This window comes from Capricornis sumatraensis, chromosome 2, assembly GCF_032405125.1.
Source record: "Capricornis sumatraensis isolate serow.1 chromosome 2, serow.2, whole genome shotgun sequence".
NCBI lineage: Eukaryota > Metazoa > Chordata > Mammalia > Artiodactyla > Bovidae > Capricornis > Capricornis sumatraensis.
In genome coordinates, this window is record NC_091070.1 from 16,723,306 (window position 1) to 16,750,993 (window position 27,688).

The following is a 27,688-nucleotide window of genomic DNA, read 5'->3' on the forward strand; positions in this document are numbered from 1 at the left end:
GGAGAAGGAAATTGGCAACCCTCTCCAGTAATCTTGCCTGAGAAATCCCATGGACAGAGGAACCTGGTGGGCTACAGTCCATGCGGTCGCAAAGACAGTGACTAAGCACCAACAAGGCCCAATGACTCCTCTCACAAACCCTAGGCCACAGGCACCTCTGCTGTCTCCATTTTACTGACAAGGCAACTGAGTTCCATGACCATTTGCTTCCTCGTTCAAGGCACGCAGCTGGTGCGTCACAGAGCTGGGATTCGTGCTCAGATGTCTCTAGCGCTGGACCCTGTGTTCCTTTTTCCTGCTTCTTCTCACAGGGGCACCCCCAAGGAAGAGAGAGGGAAGGGACGTGGACTCGTGATGGTCTATGTGTTGAGATCTGGCTCTGCCCTCTCCGCCCAACCTGGCCAAATTCGAGACCAGAGACCCCTGGCCATTGGGAATGGGGAGTGCGCTATGCCCCCAAGGGGACCTGGGTGGGGCAGGGATGGGGGCAACCAGATAGAGTGGCTGGGGACCACACTGCACACAAAGAGTCTGCTGTGTTGCAGCCTCTGCTCTTTGGGAAAATGAGCATCATGAAGTCTTCTTGTTTTGGACAATCTGGTATCCCAGAGACCTCAAACCAAAGAAGACATGGACTGAGGACCCAGAGCAAGCAATACTGAAGCCTGCAGGTGAAACTGGCCCTTCTGGGGTTGCCCAAGGGAGCGCTCGCAGGTTCTCAACTGGAATGCGGGTGCTAATGACCAGAACAGACTCCTTGCCTGAGGCTCCTTCAGGTCCAGTCAAAGGACTAAGCCTGGAGCTAAGGGAATTACTCCACAGACAGATGGAAGCCACTGGAAGCTCAGAGATCCGATGCACATTCCCTGGGCTCCGTTGCTCAACCTGGGGAACACGCCCTGAGATGAGCAGGATAGGGGCCAGCCAGGCCTCAGGTGGTCTACAAAGCAACCTGCAAAGCAAGGGAAGACAGCTCAGTGAGAACCCCGGCAGGGAAGAGTGATCTTTTTTTCCAGAACAGGACTCCCTGCGGGGTGCAGAACAGAAGTCAGTACGCGCTAGAGTCCTGGACAAGCCTGCTTGACTCAGTTTGGGTCAAGAGGGCAGCCCACGGGCCTGGCCTCGCCAGCCAAAGCCAACACAGGAAATGCCAAGCGGACCTCAACAGCCGGGTACCTCATTTGCACTGGCTAGCAGGGAGCACCCGCCTCCCCGGCACCGCTGGGACTTAGCCATGGCATTAGCACTCAGGAGATGCACAGTCCCAGGTCTGCCCTGGTAGGCCCTCTATCCCAGGGCTTGGAGGAGCCAGGCAAACACACAGGAGGCTAGCAGGCAGTGAGAGGAGTCAGGCGTTAACCTGGATGACAGCCATCGGATTGCTGTTGTTTCACACTCCTACTCCTTGGAGGGGAGCTGTGAGGGGTCATCCCCTCCGACACACCCTGGGAAGGAGACCGATGGGCAGACAGTTGTTACTCAGGCCACCGGGGTGATTAAGGCCACTGTAATTGGCCTCACAGACAGGCAGGGGCCAGGCCTGTCCGCCGTCAGACCCCCGGGGTGTACGGGGCAGGGGAGGGGACCGAGGCACAGGGAAGAGCAAGTCCTATAGCTGCTTGTGCTGATCAGATTCGTTTGTGAACTGACATCCCATCCTCCTCAGAGGTTTTCTTTTCGGGGCCCCAGTGAGGGCCAGAACTGTGGGAGTGGGTGGGTTTTGGGCAGGGAGGGGACATGAGTCTTTGGGGCTCTTTTTACCTGTGCACTAGCTGGGGCAGCCTCCAAGGCGAGACTCTGCATCCTAATTGTGGCCTCAGCTTGGCCAAAGACCACTCTGAGCCCTGCAGGGACTGCTCGGCCCACCCCAGGTGGAGGGGTCCGCTCATCTCTTACTGGTTGGCCCCCTCATTCCTAATGCAGGTGCACCCTGTACTCCCAGGCTCAGCACGGTGCCAGGCACAGAATAGGTTTGCCAGAGATCTTGGCAAAGTGAGCACATTGGTGTCCTCTTGTGTCCACAAGTACCTTGTGGGAGAATGTCTGTGATCCTCTTTGAGGTCTAGGTGGTCCTTGTGGGCGCATTTTTCAGACAGCCTCAGTTATAGAGAGCTCTCAGGCCACTAGCCCTGACCCTGCTTCTCCAGGCAGCATCCTTTACACCATCTCTGATGGGCAGATGTCCTACATTTCAGCCAAGTTCTTCCTTTCTACATGAGAGTGTGTGTTTGTGTGTATGTGTGTGTGCGTGCACACAAGGGTGCACATCTGTGTGTATGGCTGGGGGAGACTACGTGTGCAGCCCTGGGTATTTTCTTTCCTGTCCAGCCTCTGTGTTCCCTCCCTTGGAGGTCCCAGGCAGGGAGGAGAAAAGCGAGGTGTCTGGTGTGGAGGCTTCTGGGTCAAGGCCTTTTCAAAGCCTGTCTTATTTACACTTCAGTCTGAGGAACAGGTTAGGCTGGCCTCTCACAGGCCTGTTTCCTCAGCCCCCTCTCTGAGGGGGTGTCCTAAGCCATCTGAGAGTAGGAGCCGGTCTTGGCTGCTCAGGGTCTTGGCTGGGATCCCTCTCCACTGGAGGAAATATCAGAGGCCAGGTACCTGGAGCCCTAGAGAGAGAACAGAGGCCCATTAGGTCAGCACCACAGTTTATTGTGATCCACACAGTCAAAGGCTTTGGCATAGTCAATAAAGCAGAAATCGATGTTTTTCTGGAACTCTTGCTTTTTCCATGTTCCAGCAGATGTTGGGAATGATCCCTGGTTCCTCTGCATTTTCTAAAACCAGCTTGAACATCTGGAAGTTCATGGTTCACAGATTGCTGAAGCCTGGCTTGGAGAATTTTAAGCATTACTTTACTAGCATGTGAGATGAGTGCAATTGTGCGGTAGTTTGAGTATTCTTTGGCATTGCCTTTCTTTGAGATTGGAATGAAAACTGACCATTTCCAGTCCTGTGGCCACTGCTGAGTTTTCCATATTTGCTGATATATCGAGTGCAGCACTTTCACAGCATAATCTTTCAGGATTTGAAACAGCTCAACTGGAATTCCATCACCTCCACTAGCTTTGTTGGTAGTGATGCTTCCTAAGGCCCATTTAACTTCACATTCCAGAATGTCTGGCTCTATGTGAGTGATCACATCATCATGATTATCTTGGTCGTGAAGATCTTTTTTATACAGTTCTTCTGTGTGCCTCTTGAGAAACCTGTATGCAGGTCAGGAAGCAACAGTTAGAACTAGACATGGAACAACAGACCGGTTCCAAATAGGAAAAGGAGTACGTTAAGGCTGTATATTGTCACCCTGCTTATTTATTTATTTATGTATTTTTTATTCACTTAAAAACTTTATTTTTCTCTCAATGATTTAAAATCTTTTCATCTTGATTGGGGAGGGGGAAGGCAGCTAAACTAGAAAATTATAGTTTTCCTCCTAAAAAAATGCAGTGATATTCTTTCTTATAAATTGGCCTCTCTGATTTTCTTGTCAGCCTGCTTCAAGGAAATCCATGTATTTAATACACTTGCTCACAGTCGGGCCCAGATCAAATGGTTATTTAATCCAAATATCTGAGCAGCAAACTGAGCTGATCCTTCTGGAGAAAGGATGGTCGAACAGCCAAGACCACTGGGTAATCAAAGAGAAGACCACACATCCTGAGCTTCCCAGTCTGGAGTGAGAGGAGGACAGCTGATAACTGGATATGCAGTGTTACCAGACAACACCGGCCCTAAACCATTGTTTCTGCCTGCCACTGCCACAAATACAGTAGGAATGCCATCCCCTTCATACTCAGCTTTAATCCTCAGAGTTTCATCTGGTCCTTTATGGGCAGAGGTGACCCTAAGTTCACATGGAATGCCAAAAGTTCCACAAGCCTTCTTAATTTTTTCACAGTGACAAAGATCAGAGGTTGAGCCCATCAATACTATAACCCTGCACTGACTTTCTGGTTTCAGAAGCAACTCTACTCTTTCTGCAACCCACTCAAAATTTTTCTTTACCATCTGTAGCCCTTCAGGAGTTACTTCCTTGAGATCACGATATGACTGTTTGTCTTTTTGCTGGCTTCGATCTCCTGATGGCCAGAGTCTCCAGGAATCATTATCAGTAACATCAGCAAGAACGATTTCTCTGGTGGTTACATCAACACCAAATTCAATCTTCATATCAACTAGTGTACAGTTCTGGGGCAACCAGGATTTCTCCAGTATTTCAAAAATAGCCTGTGTAGCATGACTCATGATATCCACTTCAGTTTGTCCTATAACAAGTCCAGCAAAGCAAAAATGTGCAGCAATTAGCTGTTCCTCAGACCACTGTGGATCATTATTGGCATCATCCTTAAAAAACATCTCCACTTTAGGTGGGTAGAACTTACATCCTTCCTTAACACCAGGATTTCTTTTGAGAAAAGAACCAGTTGCTATTCTTCTACAAACCCATTCAATTGGAATCATTTCACACTTAGGTGCAATGAAAGCTGTCTCCCCACATTTTCTGGTGAAAGCAGTTTTGATACCTGCTTCCTGTAACAACTGAAAAATACAGCTGGTAATTTTATTTGAGATTGCAGCTTTTCCTTCAAGGTGATTCTTTCTGGCTGTGTTTCCTGCTGTAATCTGGTCCTTGGACTGCAGGAGGACTCTTCCTGGACTATCCAACAATTCATAGACTTTTTTTGTTTTACCCTCATAGAGTTTCTTACCAATCTTCAGTACTTTGATGCCGCCATTGTCCGGAGTGGTCTCCCTGCTTATTTAACTTACATGCAGAGTACATCATGAGAAACGCTGTGGAAGAAGCACAAGCTGGAATCAAGACTGCTGGGAGAAATATCAATAACCTCAGATATCCAGATGACACCACCCTTATGGCAGAAAGTGAAGAAGAACTAAACAGTCTTTTGATGAAATTGAAAGAGGAGAGCGAAAAAGTTGGCTTAAAGCTCAACATTCAGAAAACGAAGATCATGGCATTCAGTCCCGTCACTTCATGGCAGATAGATGGGGAAACAGTGGAAAGAGTGTCAGACTGTATTTTTGGGGGCTCCAAAATCACTGCAGATGGTGATTGCACCCATGAAATTAAAAGACGCTTACTCTTTGGAAGGAAAGTTATGACCAACCTAGAGAGCATATTCAAAAGCAGAGACGTTACTTTGCCAACAAAGGTCCGTCTAGTCAAGGCTATGGTTTTTCCTGTGGTCATGCATGGATGTGAGAGTTGGACTGTGAAGAAGGCTGAGCACTGAAGACTTGATGCTTTTGAACTGTTGTGTTGGAGAAGACTCTTGAGAATCCCTTGGACTGCAAGGAAATCCAACCAGTCCATCCTAAAGGAGATCAGTCCTGGGTGTTCATTGGAAGGACTGATGTTGAAGCTGAAACTCCAATACTTTGGCCACCTGATGTGAAGAGCTAACTCACTGGGAAAGACCCTAATGCTGGGAAAGATTGAGGGCAGGAGGAGAAGGAGACAACAGAGGATGAGATGGTTGGATGGTATCATCGACTCCATGGATGTGGGTTTGGGTGGACTCTGGGAGTTGATGATGGACAGGGAGGCCTGGTGTGCTGGGGTTCATTCGGTCACAAAGAGTCAGACATGACTGAGCGACTGAACTGAACTGAGGTCAGCACCAATGGGCAGGGGCAATGGCCAGCACCTACCAATGGTGTTAGAGGAGAAATGCCCCTTCAAGCATAAGAACACATGTGCCCCAGCTACATTGGGGACTGAAATGCAATCCTTCCTTCCCTTGATAAAAATGTATTTATTTTTCATTGGAGGATAATTGCTTTACAAAATTGTGTTGGTTTCTGCCATACATCAACATGAATCAGCCATAGGTATACACATGTCTCCTCCCTCTTAAACCTCCCTCCCACCTCCCACCCCGTCCCACTCCTCTGTTCAGTTCAGTTCAGTCGCTCAGTCGTGTCCAACTCTTTATGACCCCATGAATTACAGCACGCCAGGCCTCCCTGTCCATCACCATCTCCCGGAGTTCACTCAAACCCACGTCCATCAAGTCAGTGATGCCATCCAGCCATCTCATCCTCTGTCGTCCCCTTCTCCTCCTGCCCCCAATCCCTCCCAGCATCAGAGTCTTTTCCAATGAGTCAACTCTTCTCATGAGGTGGCCAAAGTACTGGAGCTTCAGCTTTAGCATCATTCCTTCCAAAGAAATCCCAGGGCTGATCTCCTTCAGAATGGACCAGTTGGATCTCCTTGCAGTCCAAGGGACTCTCAAGAGTCTTCTCCAACACCACAGTTCAAAAGCATCAAGTCTTCGGTGCTCAGCCCTCTTCACAGTCCAACTCTCTCATCTATAAATGGCCACGGGAAAAACCATAGCCTTGACTAGACGGACCTTAGTCAGAAAAGTAATGTCTCTGCTTTTGAATATACTATCTAGGTTGGTCATAACTTTCCTTCCAAGGAGTAAGCGTCTTTTAATTTCATGGTTGCAATCACCATCTGCAGTGATTTTGGAGCCCCCCAAAATAAAGTCTGACACTGTTTCCACTGTTTCCCCATCTATTTCCCATGAAGTGATAGGACCAGATGCCATGATCTTCGTTTTCTGAATGTTGAGCTTTAAGCCACTCTCCCCTTTCACTTTCATCAAGAGGCTTTTTAGTTTCTCTTCACTTTCTGCCATAAGGGTGGTGTCATCTGCATATTTGAGGTTATTGATACTTCTCCCGGCAATCTTGATTCCAGCTTGTGTTTCTCCCACTCCTCTAGGCAGCACTATTTACAATAGCTTGGACATGGAAGCAGCTTAGATGTCCATCCACAGATGGATGGATGAGGAAGTTGTGGTACATATACAGAATGGAATATTACTTAGCCATCAAAAAGAACACGTGTGAGTCAGTTCTAATGAGGTAGATGAACCTAGAGCCTTTTTTGTTTGTTCGTTTTTGGCTGTGCTGGGTCTTCATCGCTGTGCGGGCTTTTCTTCAGTTGAGGAGAGCAGGGGCTACCCTCGAGTTGCAGCGTGCAGGCTTTTCCTTGCAGTGGCTTCTCTTGTTGCAGAGCATGGGCTCCAGGACTCGTGGGCTTCAGTAGCTGCAAGTCCTGGGCTCTAGATCACAGGCTCAGTTGTTATGGCACATGGCTTTTTTGCTCTGCAGCATATGGGATCCTCCTGGATCGGGGATCAAACCTGTGTCTCTTACACCAGCAGGCAGATTCTTTACCACTGAGCCACCAGGGGAGCCCCCTACAGGGCTGTTGCCAGCTTGAAATGTTAAGGGACCTTTATTCAATGAATGAATAAATGATGGATGAAGGCCCGCTACCCATCTGGCTCAGTGTATGCTTCTCCCACCCGCACCCCCGCCCAGCTAACTCTGACTCCCTACTTATCCATCTTCTTCTCCTGAAGGGGTTAAAACAGCAGCACTTCCGAAGCAGAGTAAAGGGAGTCCAGAAGCCCCCCGGCGAGGCCTCAGCAGGATGTGTGGTGTGACGGGGAGGTGGCACCCCCGGCAGGCTGCTAGGCCAGCCCTCTCTGCTCAGCTTAAGACCTGCTTCCAATTACCCATGAAATCTGAGCTGGAAGAGACCTATTAAAGCCCCATTTAGTTTGATCCCCTTGGGGGCCAGGGATCTTTTCCGGCGACATCCCCCTCCTTATCCGACTGGGACTCCAAGCCCTTTGGATGTTATCTCCTCCTGGGTCAATATTGTGACAACTCCAGCTGTGACCCAGGCCACCCTGGAGCCAGAGCTGATCTGAGCCTGCTGCAGTGCAGGAGGGCCCCAAACCCAGCTCCTTTTCTACCTCAAGGCTTTCAGAAGTAGTGGGCAGTCACAGGAAGCTGCCTGCCTCTTGCCAGAACCCAGCCCAGCTTGCACCCTTCATTCCCGGCTGGTCTGCAAGTGGCTGGATGGCTCCTGGCCCACCTGGTCAATCCCAAGGGGAGTTCTTACTGGTAGGGACCATCTTTCATATATTCCCAGTAGTGCCTGATATAAAATCCCATGTTTCATAACCCCCATTACTTAAGAAATAATAAATAATGATGATTAATGACCTCCTCCCCAAGTCCCTGAGCTCGCCTGGGTCAGACCTCCCACGGATGTCACAGGAACTCCAGGAGGAGTCCAGGGTGTAGAGGATACCCACCCTCCATCCACACCCGCCCCCCCCCAAACTTCTCCATGTCCTCTCCCACAGCCAGCAGGAGCAAGAGGAAGCCACCAGTAAACACATGGCAGGGGCCCCACAGTCTCTCAGAAGAGGGGACCCAGCACGGAATTGGTGGCCCAGGGCGCAGTCTCCTGTTCAGTCGGCTTTGGTTCCCTCGGAGCCACCCTGGTAGGGTGCCCTGTGCCCACCGAGGCCTGCCCTTTCCTCCTAAGGCGCCCTGCCCTCCCGAGACACCCCTCCAAGTCTTGGCCTCCAAGTACTGTTTCTGTGGCTGGGAGGCGCAGGGCTGCACTCCAGGGACCAGGCAGGACTTGGCTGGCCCTTTGGGGGTGGTCTGCTGGCAGATTCTGTGGCTTCTTTCCCAAATTCTGCAGCAGCAGAGAGGGAGCAGGGAAGCCACTTTGGGGGCAAGGCTGGGGCAACCCCTAGGAGGTGAGGGGAGGGCTGCAGGAAGTGGAGGATAAGAAAGTTTTTGGCAGGAGGGGTAGAGGGAGGTATCTTGGGGGCAGTGAACGAAGCCAGCCAGGCTGATCCTCTCCTCAGTCTCCCCCACTGGGCCCAATCAGGGCTGCAGAGGACTCCTGGCCAGTCTCCTGCCTCTGACCTCCTCCACCAGGTCGTGAATGGATGTGGATGCTGTCTGGGAATCTTCGCGGATGTGGATTTTATGGCCTTGGTCAATGAGGGACGCTCCTTCCTTCTGTCTAGCCTAAGCTTCTTTGCTGCGCTGTAAACTTGTAGCTCCTCATCCCCCCTAAAGTGGGTTCACACAGACGGACCCTCACTCAGCACTGACTTGTTGCATTGTTCCTCTGAAGTTCACTTCCCAGAGGAAAGAGGCCCACAGAGCCCTGGCATTCCCTGGGTACTCTGGCCCTGTCTCTGTCCCCCCACCTCCAGTAGCCAATATATGCAACCCAGGGAGGGTTCCTGTTGCATAGGAATAAGCACAGAGCCATTACCTCTCTCTTTGACGTATTTATGTATTTCTGTTTGGCTGTGCTGGGTCTTCACTGCTGTGCAGGCTACTCTCCGGTTGCAGCACGTGGGCTTCTTGTTGCGGTGGTTTCTCTTGTTGGGGAGTACGGGCTCGAGGACACGCAGCCTCCAGTAGCGGTGGCGTGTGGACTCAGTAGGCGTAGTTCCCGGGCTCTGCAGCGCAGGCTCAATAGCTGTGGGGTGCGGGCTCAGTTACTCCGCGACACGTGGGATCCTTCTGGATCAGGGATCAAACCCGTGTCTCCTGCATTGGCAGGCGGATTCTTTACCACTGAACTACTGGGGAAGCCCGAGCCATTACCTTTTTGCTGGACCCTTCCTGAGCCCTCCTAGGCCTGGTCACTGGCTACGTGGGGCACAAGGGGTCCCGAGGGCTGGGGGCCGGGGGCCAGGGGCCAGGTCACCATGGGACCAGACCCCTGCCGCTCACAGATGATCGTCACCACAGCTGGACAACCACACAGGAAAGATTCATTTATCTCTGTCAAAAGTCAGGATGCAGTGTGCAGCCCCTCCTCACACCCCTGGAGGTTGGGCATGGGTGGTGTGTGGAAAGCAGATTGTTTGGGCCTTGGCCTTGCCCAGTACCGTGGGCAGGGCAGAAGGAAGTACAACAGGATATGGACACCGGCATGCACAGATTCTCCAGCAGAATTCTCCAGCACACGCCTTCTCTACACACACCCCCAAAGCGCCTGCTCTGGTCTGCGAGTGCAGGATCACCCGCACAGGCTCACGTGCACACACGTGCACACACTCACTTTCACACAAGCAGAGGCACACTCATTTCCACACATTTCCAAACCCACACATAGCTCCGTGTGCTCATGCTGCCTTATATCTTCCCACGAAGGTATAAATATTCATCTCCATACAATGATACGCTTCATATGGAATCACACGGAACATTAAGGGAAGGTTTTCAGCTGCTGCTTGATTTACAATATGGACTATACCATGGAAGTTATTCCAAAGCCATTAACTCTAGACAGCATGGGAAGAGGAACCCTGGGTCCACAAGGGAAGTTTTCTCCCATGCCCTTTAGGGAGCCATCAGTCTCCCAGGGCACGAGGAGACCCCAGGCCTTGCAGAGTGGGTAGAATTTCAATAGGTAGGCGTGGTGACGTGTTCCAGGAAGAGGGTCTGGTCGGAGCAGGGGAGCAGAGAAGGAAGAGTTTCAGGCCAAGATTAAGGCAAGGCTTGGGGACGGCTTGATTGGAGTAGAGGGTTCTCTGGCACAGCCTAGGGGATAATGCAGCAGCTAGAAAGTGTAAGAGGTCTTTTGTGATGGAGAGCCATGGCAAATGTTTGAGCTGGAGAGTGTAAAGATAAGAATGGCTCCTTAGCAAACTTCGTTCACTCTATGCCTTGTGAGACGAGAGCCCAGAGCAGGGAAATGAGCGATTCTACCTGGAGCTAATGTGGGGAGAGGAAACAGCTTCACATCTGACATGAGCTTTCAAGGATGGACAGGAGTGGTCCAGATAAGGAAGGATGGGAAGAAGTCCTGAAGCTGGACCTGGCAGCTGGGGAATGGGGAGGAGGGCTGTGTTATTTTTCACATGCTGCTCATAGAGCCAAGCACAGGTTGTCTTGAGGAGCTGAACACAGCATCTAGTCCGGAGTCAGGAGTCCCAACAGCTATGACCAAGTTCACCAGGACACCCAAAATGAGGCCAGTGAACAGTGCATGATGTTATCCTGGAGCAGGCTGACCTGACCTCGAGAGGAGAACTCTTCTGAATGAGTGAGAGCCCTAGGGTGAGGACGCAGAAGGGGCCTTCAGGGCCAGTTGGCTGGCCTTCCTGAGGGACCACTCATGTCTCAAGGTCACCTGGATAGAGAACAGGTAGAGCTATGGGGACCACCTGGCTCTGATCCTTTGACACATCCCCTCCCTTGGAAACCTCACTAAAGCCATTCTTGCCAACCTCTACCCCACTGTAACTCTGCCATCCTGCAGAGGGCTGTGGCCAAGAGGCCCAGGGCCCTAGGCTGCAAACCCACCAGAGTGGGAAACACCACATCCCAGCTGTCTGACCCAAATTCATCCAGAGGCCAGCCAGCTTGGCTGGCTGAAGTTCAGCTTAGCCCAGATCCAGAAGACACTGCTGGGAAGAGGCAAGGGCTGAAAGAAAGCTGCTGGGTCAAACCCCTTCTGAGCCCTACAGTGTAGGATTCCCCCTGGCACATCCATGGGCTTGTCCATTGCCAAGTATTTCTCCAGGCATTTCTGTGCAGTCTTAAGTGATACAGGTTGCCTTGACAGCTGGTGGTTGGACCCCAACCTGACTGCCAAAGGCCTGGAGGTCTGGCCTTGACCCCCACTTAGGACAAAAGTGAATCTGGTTGAAAACTCGCAGTCCCATCTTGCAAATTTGGAGAAAGCTTGTCATCATGCAGAGACCCTCACTCTGATATCAACTCCCTCCTTCCTCCTGGCCCTCCCTTCCCACCCCAGCCCTACCCGCAGCCAACAGCTTGCATCAGCAGCAACAGCTGTTGCAGCCCTTGGGACAGCCTGGGGCCACTACCGCCACTGCAAAAGATGAAAGGAGGCTGGGCGTTGTTGGGAGGGGGGAGCGGTCATGCCGGGCTGCTGCCTCCTCCCTAGTTCTGTGGAGTAGGCTCCGCTCATCCTCCAGACACCTGCCCCTGGGCCCCCAGCCCCCGAGCAGGCTCCTCGCTCCCTTCCCTCTGCTTTCTCCTCCATCCATGCAGCTCCCAGCCAGGAGACACTTTTCTGCTGCCCGTGGCCTCTGGTGCCTTCTCCCGTCTGCCACATTCCATGCATACTCCCTCTCAGCCCCTTTTGCAGAGAGAGGAGCCATAGGGTCCCAGAGTCAGAATCAAGCAGCAGGGTGGAGACAGCCAGAGGATACAGCCTCTGAGACAGTCCCCGAGGACATCTGGTCACAGAAGGAGATGCAGAAGTGGATGGCGAGACAGAGGCCCAGGGTCAGGTGACTCCCACCGAGCAGCCCCCATGAGTGTCGTTGTGGGTGCTCCTGTGGGGGGCAGAGCCAGTGCTGAGACAGTTTCATGAAGGGTGGGCCTGAGTGGGCCCGCCCCTCCCAACGTTCCCATTGCTACTTGCCCACCGGGTCTGGGGTTCTAGATGGATCACTCTGTGGGCTGGTGTTTGGGATGGCTGAGGATGCAAGCTTTGGAGTGAGACACTTAGACCTGCCCTTCCAAGGCTATGTGATGTGGACCAAGAGCCTTCATCTCTCCACGCCTTGGTGACTTGGTGAAAATGGGTCTGCTGTTGTACCCATGATTCCTGTGGGGCGCAGATGAGTTAGTGTTGCAAAATACTCTGCAGAGTTCCTGGCACCGAACAGCGTGATCTTGGGGTTAGGCGATTATTACCCTTGTTTTCTGAGCTTTGATTTCCTTGCTTGTCAGAAAGAAAGTGAAAGTGAAGTTGCTCAGTCGTGTCCGACTCATTGCGGACCCCATGGACTGTAGTCTACCAGGCTCCTCCATCCATGGGATTTTCCAGGCAAGAATATTGGAGTGGGTTGTCATTTCCTTCTACCTACATACCTCCCAGTGGCTGTGGGGAGTGAGCAGGTAGACATCAACTCGTGGTCCCACTCTAAGCCTGAAGGCTGTGGGGCCAGGACCCACCCCTGTCCCAGCCCTGTGCCTGACTGGCCACTGAGGTCCCCAGGCAGGCTTCATGCCCAGCCAGGCAACAGGTGTCAGGGCCAGCCCGGCGCAGGTGCAGCTTTGTTGGGGGATGTAGTGGGGGTTGTCCCTCCCCACCCCACCGTTTCCTCCTCAGGCACGGCTTCCCCCAGCTGCTGGCTGGATGAGCTGTGCCCCGGAGGAAGGCTGGGCGGAGGGAGGCAGTCAACGTGCATGCGGCCGGGGCTGAGTAAGCGCCGTTTCCTGCTGCCACCGTCAGCAGCTTCAGCCCCACTGGCCAGTGGGCGGCTTACAATGCTTGCTGGGGCAGGCGCTCAGCCACGGGGCAGGGTCACTTCCCTGAATTGTCCCGGTCACCGGCTACCCCAGCACACCTGGCAGGCCTGTCTTGGGGAGCCGTGGGGTGCCTAGCCAGGCCGGAGAATGTCATACCAAAGGACAGCCAACCCCCACAAGGCCAGGGGGTGGGGGGCTTGGTTGGGCATGGGGTCCACAAGAGAGCCAGGGAAGGGGGGGGGCCTGAGTTTGGCCCCAGCCCACTATGCCCCCTGGCAGCAGCAGCAGGAGTGTCCGGATAGGACTCTACACCAAGACTGGACTCGGGCCAGCCTTCTGGCAGCATCTCCCACTATCTCAGTGGGCTTGGGGTATCACAAACACCCCAGCAGAGTACTTTGAGACAACCAAGAGGGGTGGGATGGGCTAGTAGGTGAGAGGGCGGTTCGTGAGGGAGGTGACATATGTCTACACATGGCTGATTCATGTTGATGTATGCAGGAACCGGCACAACATGCTAAAGCAATTTTCCTCCAATTTAAAATAAGCAAAGAAATAAAACCCAGCAGACAGTGAGAACAAATGCAAGTGGCTAAAGCTCATTTGGAGGGAGAATGTTCAACTCAACTCCCCAGTAACCAAGAAAACGTATGCAAAACAATCCCAAGTCTTTCCCAGACCTAATGGCAAAGATGTTAAAAAAGAATGATGATACTAAGGCCTGCCGAGGCGTGGGCATCTCCTCATTCTGGACATGGTAGGGAGGAATGGAATGGCTTTACTCTAGGGAACTTGACAGTAAGCCTCAAAAGCCTTTGACCGAGAAATTCTACTTCTAAGCATGAAGGGACGCAAGCAATAAATATGTATGTGAAAGTCACTCAGTCGTGTCCGACTCTTTGCGACCCCATAGACTATACAGTCCATGGAATTCTCTAGGCCAGAATACTGGAGTGGGTAGCCTTTCCCTTCTCCAGGGGATCTACCCGACTCAGGAATTGAACCAGGGTATCCTGCATTGCAGGCGGATTCTTTACCAGCTGAGCTACCAGGAAAGCCCACGTGCTCATTGTAGCACTGTTAATAATGGAGAAAACATGAGATACAACCTGAATGTCCAATTATAGGTGGATTTGAAAAGAAAAATTTAATCACACAGTGATAAGTCTTCTCTGGAATACAACCATGAAAAATGATGCCAGATAGCAGCATTCTCAAATGTTAATGTGCACGAGAATATCCTTGGGATCTTGTTAAAATGAATATTTTGATTTAACAGGTCTGGGGGTGATACCTAAAATCCTGCATTTCCAGCAAGTTCCTAGGGGATGTCGATGCTGCTGGTCCCTGGACCACACACTTCAAGCAGTGAAACTATAGAATTTTTACTACTCATAGGAAAAGATATTATCAAAATATGATAAAATGAAGAAGAGCATGCTACAAGCAATATGATGCCGTTCTTATTTTTAAAAAGCTATGCATGCTTAGAAAGAAATCTAGACGAATATCAAAATATTAATAGAGGTTTTCTCTGAGTGATGAGGTTGGGTGGTTTTTATTTTACTCTTTATGTTAACTCATATTTTCTACAAAGGGTATACAGTCGTCTCTTGGTAGCTACTGGGGAATTGGTTCCAGGACCACCACCTGCTGATGCTTAGGTCCCTGATATAAATGGCACAGTACTTGCGTATACCCTGCGCATGCACATCCTCCCACATACTTAAATTCTGTAGTTTTAAACATTTCGTTATTTATTTATTTGGGGCTGTGCTGGGTCTTCGTTGCTGCGTGCGGGTTTTCTGTAGTTTCCGAGGGGGGCGCCTACGCTCTAGTTGCGGTGCTCGGGCTTCTCGTTGCAAGGGCTTCTCTCGTTGCAGAGTAGGGCCTCTGGGACACTCAGGGTTTCAGGGTTTCAGTAGTTGCGGCGCATAGGCTTAGTTGTCCAGCGGCATGTAGAATCTTCCTGGACCAGGGATCGAGCCCACGTTCCCTGCATTGGCAGGCGGATTCTTCACCACTGGACCACCAGGGAAATCCCTTTCATATACTTTAAATCATCTTTAGATTACTTATGATACCTAATACAATGTAAATGCTATGTAAATAGTTGTCAATGTGCAGCAAATCCAAGTTTGCTTTTTGGAAATTACTGGAATTTTTCTCCTGAATATTTTCAGTCTGTGGGTGATTGAATCCTTGGATTCAGAACCCTCGGATGCGGAGGGCTGACTGTATTTGTTTAATTAAAACAGAGTGTCTGTTTATACTGCCAGGCCACACCCTGAATGTAAGAGGTGAGTCTCAGAGGAAGGGAAAGCATTGCTGAGACCAGTTATGAAAGGTGTGTCCCTCGGTGCAAGAGCCCGCCCTGAACTGAGAAGGCCTGGCCAGGCCAGAGGACTGGGAATGGGGTTTTTCGGACCTGGACCAGGAAGAGGATGCAAAGTGTCAGAGGAGCCTTAGATGGTATGCTTAGCAGATGAGCTGTCCTCCGCGAGGCAGGTACAGGCCAGGAACCGAGGCCCCCATCCCAGGCCTTTGACACTAGAGGGCAGACATCTCAGCCTCCAGACAGTGACCCATCCCACTTCCCTCAGTTTTTGTACCTCCTTTGTCCTTCTTTCCCCTGAGTGCCCACTGGGACCCACAGGGTGGGGACAGTGGGCACCAAGAACAGAGAGATCCCCACCGGAAGGTGAATCCTATTTCAGGGCAGAGATCAGACTCCCAGGATGGCTCTTCCAGAAACTCTTCTTCGAGGACCAGCCTCCATGGGTCTGGGTTTGCTGCAATGCAGGACAGGCTTCCCACACAAAGCGATGCTGTGTTCACCTATCTGAGGACAGGGTGACTAGAGAGGACCATCAGGCATTTGCAAAGTCCTTTGTGGGATAACCTGCTGGATGACCTTGTGTGGGCCTTTTGACCTCTACCTGAGCTTTCTCAGCCATAATAGAGAGGAAAATTACCCAGAGATCTTTTGGGCTGCATAAGGCTTTGAGTGTCATATGCTCGGGGAAAAAACAATAAACAAAAACAACTCTTTGCAAGTTGTAAAAACATGTACCAAAACTGAGAAGCTTGCCTATCCTTTTCACTCTTTTTCAGAGAGGAAATGACTTAAGTCTTCCATATTGCCTGGTGGAGCTTGCCAATGAGGGTCTGCTCCCCAGACATTATACCTATTCTGACTATGGAATTGGAATGTTCATTTTTCTATGCCACTGGTTCTTAAAGTACGGAAAGCATATGAGATGATTTGGGGTGTGTTTGAGATGATTTTAGCTAGCCCTGAATATGATCGAGTCATGAAGTGGGAAAATTATTCCCTTTCCAGTCCTCTCTCCATGCTTCTAGTGAGTTCAAGAGAAAACCTCAGTTAGGAGTTAATATGTCTCTAACACCTAAATGTCCTGTCCAAAACAAAAAGAGAGCAGACCTCAGACTCAGAGTCTTCACTGGCAATATCCGGTTATAATTTATTTTTACAGTTATTTTACTATTTAAAGTAGTGATATAACATTTCCTTTAAAAATGTTTTAAAAGTTTAAAAAAATCAATCTAAAACAAACAAACAACAGTGTAGGCGGTACTAGGATTTGGCCAGCTTCATGATCATGGCACGTGGTTATGAAGATACTGGTCCCTGGAGGGAGGCAGGCACCCTTTCAGGGAGTGATGCCTCAGGTTGACTCTTCTGAGGCTCCACCTGCCCACCCATCACTGCTTATACTGGCTCTGGTCTTAGGGGTGACTTCTCACTTTTCCTCCTCTTACTGCCAGGTTTTGAACATGTCAAGGGCTGAGAGTGTTTAAGTCTCAGAATCTCCCCCAGAACAACCCAGTACAGGGCCTGGAACAGGATAAATGTCATTCACAAAGGGCTAAAAGACTTGAGGTCAGAGGTCAGGCTTCGTGGGGCATAAGATATTTGCTATATCCAAGTATCAACTGGGAGCTGGGAACCTGAGCACTGTCCTAACTCCTACACTCACATCTATGGCCCTGGACAAGCCCCTTCCACCCCCTCATCTGACTGCATCATGGTATGTTTTCAGCACACTGAGTGTGGTCGAATCAAATCCAGTGTCATTCAAACCCTTTTGCATATAGAAAACAAGAATTGAAGACGAGACTGGAGGAACAGAGGGTGGTAAAATGGGGTGAGAGGCAGAAGGGCTGGAAAGGGAGGATGCCAAGGACCCTTCACAACCTTATCTAGGGCTGGGAAGACCTGGAAACTTCCCTCTGTGACTTTGAGCACAGGCCTCCGCTGCTAGCGGAGCTCCCCAGGTTTGTCCAGCACAAAACCCCTGGTCTTTGGAGTCACGTGTCTAGTATCACATGACAAGTTCCAGCTTGGCTGCTCACTGGCTAGGTGACCTGAGGCAAATTACTTAACCTGTTGGTTCCTCACCATTCTCAGCACTAAGATGCAGTGATGCCAAGGCTCAGGGCTATTGTGAGGATGGAGGGAGATATCACATATGTACATGCAATCTGACACACAGCAAGTGCTCAGTAAATGTGGGTTCTGGAGAACTCGTGAAGGTTCTTGGAAGAAAGATAGGGAAGTGATTCACACTATATGAAGTCATCTAGAGCACTTGATTCATAATTGGGGAGAATGGGACTCCCCAAAGCTGTTCTGTTCTAAAGCGAGAGCTGGAAAGTAGAGTGCAGCTGTCAGATCCACCTCCACCCCCATCTCCCACCTCCACCCCACGCTACTAAGGCGGGAGCCAGTTCTGCCCTCTTAGAGTCTCTTGGGCTATAGATTCGAGGCCCCTGTTCTTCTCCAAGATGACGGGAGCTGGAGGAAGAGGAGGATCTTTGGAGAAGCAGCCAAGTGTTCTTTGACTCATAAGAGAGCCAGGGGCCAGGGGGCTGGCTGGAGGACCTCTGTCTGTCTGCTGAAAGCTCCGCTAGACTTTCTGTCTCCTCCACCCCTGGGAATCCAACCATAAGAGGAACTAATCTGGCTCCCCTCTGCACCCCTTGCCCCCAACACAGTTTCCTTCCTGTGCTTTCTGGAAGAAGATGAGAGCTGGGAAAAGAGGGATGCGGCTGGGGAGGCAGGTCCAGCTCAGCTGGGCCGCAACATCTGTATGTTTAACTGTGGCCTCCCCATTCCTGTCTCGAACTAAGAACTGAGAGGGGATGGGAGAGCACCAGTTCTCCCCAGGAAGCAGTGATCTGATTCACTCTCCAGGATAAGCCATGGAAGAACGCAGCCTTTTTCCTATAAGACTCATGTAAAACTGTGGAACTCATGCTCTTACCTTTATATGGCAAAATGTGGAAGAGCACATTTGTTAACAGAAAACTCCGAAGTGATGACTTAAACAAGATGGAAGTTTATTTTCTCCTCACATAAAATAAGTTTGGACATTAATAGCCAGGGCTGGTATGAAGACTCTGCAAAGTTTTCAGGGATCCAGTTTCCTTTCAACTCGTCTTCAAGGTCTAAGATGACTGCAGGAGCTCCTGCCATCATATTTGAGTTCCAGGCAAAAGCTTGGAGAAGCAAAGCATGCTTCTTTTTTAAGGGGACTCTTCAAAGTCCAAATTCCAAATTTTCCCTTACACCCAGAACTCTTCAGAAGCCCTCAGGGGCAAGTATTGGCCAAAACTTGGTCATAAGGTCACTGCCAGCTCCAGAGACAGCTGGAAATGAGCTCTTCTATCTGGGTGACAATAGATCTTATCTCGTCTCTTCACACAACCACTGTCCTGAGTCAAACCTCTCTCAGCTCTATCATAAGCACAGATCTGGCCTGCCTGCCTCCAGGCCAACCCTCCACCTCTGGCCATATCACTCTCTTATTCAAGAACTTGCAGTGGCTCCCTGGAGCCCTTGGAATTAACTGCAAACTCGCAGTATGGCCTTCAAATCTCTTCACAATCTGACTCCAGCCTTCCTTTCCAGCCTCTTCTTCAGGTACAGATGCACACTCTCCCAGGCCTGCACTCTGTCCAGCCCCACCAGATTCTTCTGTCCTTCAAATAATCCATGCCTCACCAGGTTACTCCCCTTGACCAGAAAGCTCTTTCCCCCTTTCGATCCCTGATAAACTTCCATCATCCTGTGAGATGCTGCACTAGCATCACCTTCTCCATGTGAAACCTTCCTTGCCTGCTCTGTGGACCTCCTGGCAAGTCTCTGGAATGCTCTTCTATGTTAGCATGCCCTCCAGCGGACAGATGTCTAAGGTAAGAGCTGCTCACCTGCATGCAGTCCATGGATCTGCAGCAGAGACCCTGGACGGTTTTGTTTTGCATGGACTTGGTGTTATTTAAGACCAGAAGCTCCTCCAGCACCATCATGGCCTGGGTGTCCCCCACAGTGAGCCCAGGGCCCGGCACAGAGTAGGGCTGAATGAGTGAAGGACCCACAGAAGACGCAGCTCCTTCTCTTCCCCACTGTAGCCCAGAGTCCAGCCTATTCACCGCCCTGGCCCCCTCCCTCTGAAGTGCAGAATGACAGCTTGACCAGGGACTAACACTCTAAAGGATGACATTAAAATGGAACAGATACGGGCCCTCACAGCAAACCTCACCCAGATCCACACCATTCCAATTATGAGATGTTTAGTCTATACTGTCTCCACTAACCTTTCGACCCATAACAGAGGCAGCGTCATTCCTGACGAGAACAGAAGCCCCTCACCGCCCCCTGGGCTCCCAACATCGGGGGAGCGCTGAGCCAAGACTCTAGGTCCTTTGTGCCCTGCCAACTCCGGGAGGCCAGACGGAGGACAGGCTGGCTGGCTCCCCAGATTCTGCAGCCTCTGGACATGGTGCTTCGAGGGTGAGGGGCTGGGATGGGTCTTCTGGTTGCTATTTTCTTCTACTTCTCCCCAAGTACCCCCATTCCTACCAGGTGCTAGGAAGTCCTTCGGTTGCTACCAGAAAGCAGGCATGACTCTTTTCCTTTGGGAGGAGTCCCTGCAGAAGACTTTTGTCACACTGCCACCCGGAAGACACAGCTGGGGCATTCAGCATCCTTCCCCTAGGAGAGTCAGGCCCTGGTTCTAGGGCCCATCTCCCTTCTAGCTTCTGGGTGGAGGCCTCCCCTGGGGGAAGGAATGGTCAGGGTTCCCAGGCCAGGGAGATTCAATATTGATTTGGATCTCTCACCCCTACATGAGCGCGCTGACACACACGGATACACACACGCCAGCATCCTCCTTCCCTCTCGGTGTTCCCACAGCACTTTGCACCTGGACTCTGGTTCTTCAGAGGCCAATTCACAATGATCTGTGATTGTCTATGACCCGAGAGCATCTCTGTCTCCTTAGGTGAACGGCACAGAGAAGGGGCCCAAGAATCAGGGTGCCTGGGGGTGCCCTCTCCTCTCCTGACACTCCCGTGCTATGGAGAAGGAGGTCTCTGAGGTTGACTCCACCCCCTTGGAGGTCAGAGGACTAGCCTGGAAGCCTTGCCTCCTCTGGGATGGCTTTCCTGCCATCCATGGTAACCATGGTGACCAAGGGATGTCTGCTTGACGCTTAGAGGGGGTAATCTGGCCCATGCCGTCCCCCTCTCCCCAGGAAACAATGATAATGGCTGAAGTTATTAAACACAAGGTACCATGCTATGTGATCGACTTCTACTTTCTCACTTAAACCCAGCTGCTAAAGACGGGATTAGAAAGCTGGAAAGACTTGCCCAAGGCCACACAGCTAGAAAGAGACAAGCTCTCAAGCCCTGCCAGACACTGCCTCCTCGTATGAGTCTCCTAGTGCTCGTCCATTCTTCTCCCTTCTGCAGCTTGCCGGGCACACAGGAGGTGCTACTCGGGGCGGGCAAGAGCGGCCCCCTGCCCTCTGCCCTCAGGCCTCCTTGGCGGAGTGGGGGAGGAGGAGGCCGACCTGCCACACCAGCCACCCAGCTGTTGTTGCCGGGGAAGGACGGCCCCGAGCTGTCACAGGCCCTCCAGTTCTCAGAGAGCTCTGTTCCACATCACAGCCGATTAGTTACAAATCGCTTCCTCTCCTCTTGTATCACTTACACCCCAGAGAGAAAGGGGAGATTGTTCCTTAGGAGGACGGTCTCCTGGCCCCTCTCACCAGGGCAGCTGGGACACACAATGGGAAGGAGAGGAGGGGCTGGGAGGAAAAGGGGGCGTCGTCACAGGACATGGGACATCGAACAGCTCAGCAGCTGGGAAGGGACCCACCGTGTCCATCCCAGTAGGCAGCAGGCAGGAGGGGGACCAAGGCTTAGCAAGGGCCCTGAGCTATGGGGGCAGGACGGGAAGGCAGTTATGGTGCAGCTCAAGGGCCCAGTTTCAGGAGAACAGCTGGTCAAGGACCCCCACCCAGCCCTCCAGCCCCCTGCCCTGGGAGGACGGGCTCTGGTTGGGTAGCCGGAGCACAGCAGGTGCTGGCCTCTGGATTTCTAGAGAGCTTTGATAACTCGGGGATCTGAACAAATGCCTTCCCTCAAAACAGCCCGCCAGTCCTCCGGCTCCTCCGGTTTCGATAAAGCCCAGGCTGGAACCTGGAAGAGCCTGGAAGGAAGGGCAGTGTCAGCGAGGCTGCTGGACACGAGGTGCTGGCTGAGGCCCCTGTGCCCCTTCTGCGCCTTGACTTTGCTGTTGCCACTAAGCGAGGTCCCAAGCACGCAGAGTACCCCTTTGTCATTCCACTTCGCACAGCTGAGACCAGCTGGCATTTTCACAAAGAACTTTACTAAATACTAAGGGAGAACAAAAGGGAAATAATTACAGAAAACACGAAAAACCCAGCCCCGGCTGCCAAGTTCCCAAAGTACAAGTTTCCGATCCTCTGGTGACAACACGTCACCCCAAAAGCCTAGGCTAAGGCCGCGGGCACCTCGCCTGGCTGCCCTCATTCACAGTCTCGTGGCAGCTGCCATCTTGCTTTCCACTCCTGGGAAACACTCGGTCCCTCGTGGGTTCTACTCTTGTCTCTCTTCCAACTCGGACCTATCCTAGGCCTCCCACCAGGTTCTGGTCTCTGGCCCAAGGCATGAGCCGTGTCCCCTGGGGGCTGGCGGGGCTGTGGTGACCAACCCAGGGCAGGATTACATAGTAACGGGAGGTTGTTTTCCCACACCACCCGACCAGAGGGGCCCACCCAAGTTGTCTTGAGCCTGGGGTCTAGGAGGATTACCTCTGAAGGCTGAAGGACTTTTGGATAAGGAATGAGCAGGCTTGGGACATTTTCCTTGTGGAAAGAGGAGAGAGTGCTCTGAGGATGGGCCCACCTCAACAAACATCAAGTAAGCCCCTACCGTGCGCCAGGCACTGCACGAGGTGCTGGGGGGCCCAAGGGTGAACAAGTGTCTGTTTCATAAGCTGAGGGAAGACAAACCAGCATCTGGGTAGTGGTGATGCTGAGGGCCAGGAGCCGTTATAGAAGGGAAATTCAAAGTGCAGAGGGAGCCTGGGTTAGGAGTGCTGGTGGCCAGGGAGGCCAACGGAGCCTGAATGAAGTTCGTGGAGAGAAGGAGAGAGACTCAAGGTTGAGCCTGGGGTGGGTCCACCGGCCCAGGAGGCTGGACGAGAAGGCAGAGAGGCCAGCCAACCATCTTCTTGCTGCTGACTTTGGCTTGCTGGTGGCACAGCACACGTCCTTGCTATAAAGGCCCATGCTGCCTGCTGCCCCTTTCCCTGCCAGCCAGGAAGCAGGAGATTCTCGTCCTTGGATACTCTGCTTCTCTCTCATCTCTGGACACCATCTGGGGTTCAGGGACAAGGTCAGAGCCACCTGAGACACCACTCCAGAGGCTAATGATCAATGTCATCAAGGGAGAAGGAAGAAATCAGAGTTGGGAAATAGATCAGAGGGTCAAGGCTATGAAGAGGCCAGGCCGAAATGAGAAAATGAGTCAGGAAGCCAAAAGCCAAGAAATAGGGATGGGCTGGGGCAAGTGTTTCAGGCTCAGACCATGACTAATGCAAGGTGTGGGAAGCCTTGTGTCTTAGGGCAGTCTCAAGAGGCAGCCCGCATGCAGGACTAGAACCCACAGCTGCTCAAGGGGACTATTGTCATGGTGCAATCAACATTCCTATGGCCTAGACCCTTGTGTTTACCTGTATTTACCTGCAACAGGGCCAATTCCAGGACTGAGATGATGGTTTCTCCCTCCCACACATCAGCCTTCAGAGGTAGTCAAGCAGCCATTCCACTCGAGCAAAGGGAAGATCCAGAAAAGCTTTAGGACATCAGCCCTACCTTCAAAGTGTCTGCAATCTCCTTGCAGAGAGACCTCATGGCTCACTGGAAAGAGCCCTGGAGAAAGACCTAAGTTTTATCTCCATCTCTGTTTCTTCCCTGGTAGCTAAATGTTTTATGGGCCAATTACTTCAACTCCCAGCACTTCCATTTTTCTCTGGCGGCTTAGATGGTAAAGAATCCGCCTCCAATGAAGGAGACCCGGGTTCAGTCCCTGGGATGGGAGGATCCCCCTGGAGAAGGGAATGGCTACCCACTCCAGTATTCTTGCCTGGAGAGTCCCATGGACAGTAGAGCCTGGCCAGACACAGTCCATGGAGTCACAGAGTCAGATATGACTGAGTGACTAGGCACACACACACACACACACACACACGCAGGGTTGAGGTGAGAATTCAATGAGTTGAAGTGTGAAAAGCACCAAGTATGCTGCTTGACACATAATAGGCACTCAAAAAATACTCATTCTCTCCCTGAAACGAAGACAAATGATTGTCACACTCCGCAGCTAAATGTTGAGCTGTGAACACCGGTGCTACCCGTGGATCTGCTCAGCACCTGGATCTACTCAGAAGGCCGCAGGCACAGCTGGGGACTGACCGCCTGGATGGTGATTGGTGATGGTGATAGGTTGTGAGTGTTGTGTGTGTCTATGTCTGTGTGTGGGTGTGTGTATGCATGCATGTGTGTTAGTCACTCAGTCAGGTCTGACTCTTTGTGACCCCATGGACTGTAGCCTGTCAGGCTCCTCTGTCCGTAGAATTCTCTAGGCAAGAATACTGGAGTGGGTTGCCATCCCTGCTGGCTCAGGTATGCACGTGTGCACAAGTGCAAATCCCTGCATACTTTGTGCCTCTGCAATTCAGAATCATGAGATTCTTCATTTTCTATCTCTCGTCCAGGGTGGTGAGGACTCTACTCTGTAGTGTCTTTATATCTCCGATAAAAATAAAAAGTTGAATTAGAAATCATGCCTAACAGCTAACATTTCCTGTACTCCAGGTACGTTAGCAGCCCTCACCTATGAGGTAAGCAAGTTTTTATTCCAACTTGAGATGGAGGAAGTCTAAGCTCTGAGAAGTAAAGGAAGTGACTTGAAGTAATACAGCTGATAAGGACTGGAGTCACAGTCCCGGGGAGCAAAGCCCCTAGAGCACCTGCCCTGGACTGGATGTGAGCAACAGTAAACCTCTATCTGACCCATGGAGATTTTGAAGTCTGATTGGTTTCCGCTAGCCTACCCTAGCCAATTCATCTCACAGTGCAAGATATAGAATGATACAGTCTTCAGTTTAGTGACAAACATCTGAGGTGCACTTGCAGGAATCACAGACACTGCCCAGACACTGGGCTCACCCCAGAGAGTAGAAAGGGAGCTGTGGCATTCTCAGCCATCTGAGTATAGTAGGGCTGAAGCAATGCATGTTGAATGAAAGAACAAATGAATAAAAACAAACACACACATATGCACACACAAATATATGTTCCCTTATACTCCTTGGAAGGGAAGTTATGACCAACCTAGACCGCATATTAAAAAGCAGAGACATTACTTTGCCAACAAAGGTCCATCTAGTCAAGGCTATGTTTTTTCCAGTGGTCATGTATGGATGTGAGAGTTGGACTGTGAAGAAAGCTGAAGGCCAAAAAATTGATGCTTTTGAACTGTGGTGTTGGAGAAGACTCTTGAGAGTCCCTTGGACTGCAAGGAGATCCAACCAGTCCATCCTAAAGGAGATCAGTCCTGGGTGTTCATTGGAAGGACTGATGCTGAAGCTGAAACTCCAATACTTTGGCCACCTCATGCAAACAGTTGACTCATTGGAAAAGACTCTGATGCTGGGAGGGATTGGGGGCAGGAGGAGAAGGGGACGACAGAGGATGAGATGGCTGGATGGCATCACCAACTCGATGGACATGAGTTTGGGTAAACTGCAGGAGTTGGTGATAAACAGGGAGGCCTGGCGTGCTGCGATTCATGGGGTGGCAAAAAGTCAGACAAGACTGAGCAACTGAACTGAATACATATGCAAAGGTGCATAAGTGCTCAAAAAATTCCATTATAGACAAGCATATACAATGTGTGTGTCACTCAGTCGTGTCCAACTCTTTTGACCCCATGGACTGTAGCCCATCAGGCTCCTCTGTCCATGGAATTCTCCCCAGGGCAAGAATACTGAAGTGGGTTGCCATTTTCTTCTCCAAAGCATGTACAATACAAATATTTAAATACACCCACTCATGCACAAAACACACTCGTGCCCACAATCACAAATCCAAAAAAAGAAACACATAAACACATGCATATGTGTAAACACAGATATTATGGGCAAACATATATGATCCAGATATGCCCAAACACTCATCTACTCACCCCTCATACACATGCATAGCAGCGATGCCCAGACATCCTCCACCAAGACCCTGGGCCCAGGAAGGAATCTGTCTGCTCCATGAGCCTCAGCATGTTGGAGCTCGTCAGAGAGTTCTTGCAGCCCCCACCTAGCTGGCTGGTGACTGGCCTCTGGCTCCTAGAGCGCTGGGCTTGGGGCTAGCCAAGCAGGAGGCAGCCCCACATGGGTGGGCGGGCAGACAGCGGACGCAGAGGTCACTGGGGTGAGGGCTGGGCCTGCTCTGGCCTCTCTTTTCCTGGCTGGAATGTGAGCTGTAGGGCCCGCCTCTCAGGCCTCCCCCCTCTCCCACAGCCGCCCACCAGCCCCAGGCCCAGGCCAACCCGTGACCCCAAGTCCTGCCAGGTTATTGAGTCCAGGAAGCTGTGCGCAGAGGAGGGTGGTGGCAGTGATGAACCCTTGAAGACACACACAGATATGCAGAGAGATGCACAGTCACACACAGAAGCCGGCCCAGATATTCACAAAGACATGGGCAGGCATACGAATTCACAATCCCACTGAAAGGCACATTTAGACACACTTCCAAAGCCAGCAGAAAAACCACACACCACACACACAATCACACAGGCATGCAGAGATACCAAGAGAACAGACCCTCACACAAGTGACATTTACACAGACACTCAGACTACGCAGTGACTGAGAGCACACGGGGGACCTTCACAGCCACACCTAAATGCCCACACACAGGCACAGGCACAGACACACACACAGACCCCCTGCTGCACTGGAACACCTCCTCCTTCTCCTGGGACCTGGAGGAAATGCTGCACTCGGCCTCTCTCCAACCCACATGTGGCCAGTTTGCTGGCAAGGCCTGGGAAAACTGCTTCCCACAAGAGGAAATAGTGCTGAAGTCCTGGCCGGTGCCTGCTGTCTGAGTGCCTGGCTAGGAGGATGGTGCTTGGACTGAAGAGACAGCCACATGGCTTGGCTTAGTTACACACACACACACACACACACACACACTTTTCAAGAGTACATATGTGTGTCCAACACATACAGTCAGGGGCACTCTTGGAACCTCGGTTTCTCCATCTCTGTGCTGTGCTCTGTGCTTAGCCTCTCAGTCGTGTCAGACTCTGCTCTGTCCACGGAGCCTGGCCGACTGCAGTCCATGCGGCCGCAGAGTCGGACATGGCTTCCTCTATAGAATAGGGCTGATAATTCTTTCACCCTGGAGGATTATGGCGATGGTATAAGGTGGCACCATGAAGTGCCAGACCAAATCATTGCCTTCCTGGGGGGTCTGAAGCGGTTTCTCTGCAGAGGCCGCTAACATCAGGAGCTTTGGGCACAGGCGGCGGGCTAACCTGGCTGCCCCGCACCCGAGGTGGCCAGAGCCGAACTGTGGTCCCCTCTCCGCGGCCCGCACTGGGTGCTGCCTGAATCCGATGGTGCCCCGTGCTTGGCGGCCGCAGCAAGCTCCGAGCGTCGCCGGGGAGGATGCGGGCACGGGTCCGGCTGGCCTTCTTTCAAGTCCGCGTCGGGATCGCCCCTTCCACGCACTGCGGGCCGTGGGAGCTGGGGCTCAGATCTACGCCGCCCGGCCGCCCTCTGGCCCCGCTGGCCTCGGCCTCTCCCTGGGACTCGGGTCTGGAGCCTCGTCGGCGGTGGGCGGGGCGGCCGTGCGGCCCCGCCCTGTCCGCGGCCCCTGAAACACCGCCGCCAACAAGCTTTAAGTCCCAGAAGGGAGCTGCTGTCTGAGCGAGAAGCGGCATCACTGGCCGGCTGCGAGGGAGAGAGAGAGGACCCGGGATCGCGCTGGGGCTCCTGACCCGCCCTCCCAGGGACTCGCCTGCCCCACGCCGCCTGGCCCCGCCGGACTCTGCATCAGCCTTACCTGCGGGGGCCTCCAGAATCTCCAGGACTTTCAGAGGATGCTCAGGCCGCCCACGGGGACCTCGGGGCAACAGTGAGGGGGGCATCCAGCTCCCATCCAACTCCGGTCCTGCGCCAGGGGCT

General features: G+C 51.9%; 1 pseudogene; it reads right to left on the bottom strand.

The window, feature by feature from the left end:
- Positions 1 to 3,459: 3,459 nt before the first annotated feature.
- Positions 3,460 to 27,651, bottom strand: LOC138074239 (bifunctional phosphoribosylaminoimidazole carboxylase/phosphoribosylaminoimidazole succinocarboxamide synthetase-like; annotated as a pseudogene).
- Positions 27,652 to 27,688: the final 37 nt, after the last annotated feature.